At 43.8% G+C, this 1,531-nt stretch overlaps 1 protein-coding gene across 1 annotated transcript in view; it reads left to right on the plus strand.

Annotated features, from left to right (window-relative positions):
* LOC112343462 overlaps window positions 1-1,531 on the plus strand; it is a 10,518-nt gene that overhangs the window by 6,017 nt on the left and 2,970 nt on the right. The gene's annotated exons all lie outside the window — the stretch shown is intronic.

The raw sequence follows: 1,531 nt of genomic DNA on the forward strand, positions 1-1,531 counted from the left end.
ATATTTTTTGCTGGACCTTGAAAAATTAAAATTTGATATGCCTCATCATTTATATAAAATGTTATTTTTTTATAATTCTGTTATCTCTTTAAATAATAAATATATTTTAAATATGCAACCCTAAAACCTAAACCCTAAACCTTTCTATATTTACTAACATTCATAAGATCTTTACTTAAACAAATATCAAAGAAAAATCATAAAAAAAAATTAAAATCAAAATATATACACCATACTATTAACTAGTTTTCTATAAAAATAATATAAATTTAAGAAATAAACTGCTTACACAAAATGAAACTACAGATAGATTAAAAATGAAAAATGTTATCGTGTGAGCTATTGTTGCTAGCTCAAAGGCTATTAGCAACTTAGCATGTGAGGTTTAACTATGCCGAGAATATTTTAAAGATGTTCTTTTTGTCTGAAAACTTAAATCATGTGAGACATTGGTCTCATACCGAGACTCGAACTTGGGCTCTTGTCTTTTTATCTCCAGGGAATCGAACTAGGTCTGATGTAGCGGTGCCCCCCCCCAGACACTTCATTTCTGATATAGCACGTCTGCTTTGCCATGCCCTCAACCGTTGCTGCGTCACTGTTTAGCATCCTAGCTGCCCGAATCAATGCTGCCCAGTACTGTTGCACGGACTCCTCTCTTGAATTTGTGATCCCTCATCGTGAGGAAGGCACGTTCAGCAGGCTGTCCAAGCTGGAAGAGGCAGCGGCCACGTTGAATTGCCTCCTCCCAAGATTCCTCTTCAACTCCACTCCGATGGGCCATAAAAAGTCGTTGCGCTTCCCCTTCCAGAGCCATGCATAATCTCTCTCCCTGCCACTTTGTTGTTGTGTGCTGCACACTTGAAAATCTCCAGATAGAGCTCAAAGTCTTCTCCCATTTTGTATATAGGATACTTGACGTGAGCCAATGACGAAACTTCTGGGCAGAAAAGCTCCTTTCTCGTTGTAGCATTTCCCGCTACTACTAATCGCCATGTGACCTGGGGGTCCTTCAAGAGTGCAACGTCAGCATTCTCCAGCAGCCTCTTAGTGGTTGCCTCCACTCTTGGTTCCTTAGACAGCCGGTCAGACGCATCCTCCCTTTCCCTGAGCGGAGTGGAGCATTCGAGTCCCCTTCGTGGCCAGATGCCAATCCTCGTGTCAGCGGAGATGCCATGCTTTCAGTTCATGCCAGACGAGAAAGGCGCCATGGCCCAAGCACGTCACTAGCACCAAGGGTAGATCACCAAGATCCCCCCACCACTGGCCGCCTCGGCTCAGCTCATTCCTCATCACTTGATCCCCCCACCACTGGCCTCCTCGGCTCAGCTCATTTCTCAGCCCTGGTTGGATGTATGGTGGCTCCAACTTTTGGATGCCATGCCTTGTGACCAAACCTCTTGGTCACACTGGCTGTCCTAGCCAGGAAAGTCCTTTTGGCCATGCGTGTCCTCCACACAAGCATGTTACTGCGCAAGCCCTCATGCTCAAAATTTTAGTCATGCCAGAAATGGAATGAAAAAGGAAAATT

Source organism: Selaginella moellendorffii, unplaced genomic scaffold (genome assembly GCF_000143415.4).
Source record: "Selaginella moellendorffii unplaced genomic scaffold, v1.0 SELMOscaffold_151, whole genome shotgun sequence".
In the NCBI taxonomy this organism is placed as follows: Eukaryota; Viridiplantae; Streptophyta; class Lycopodiopsida; order Selaginellales; family Selaginellaceae; genus Selaginella; species Selaginella moellendorffii.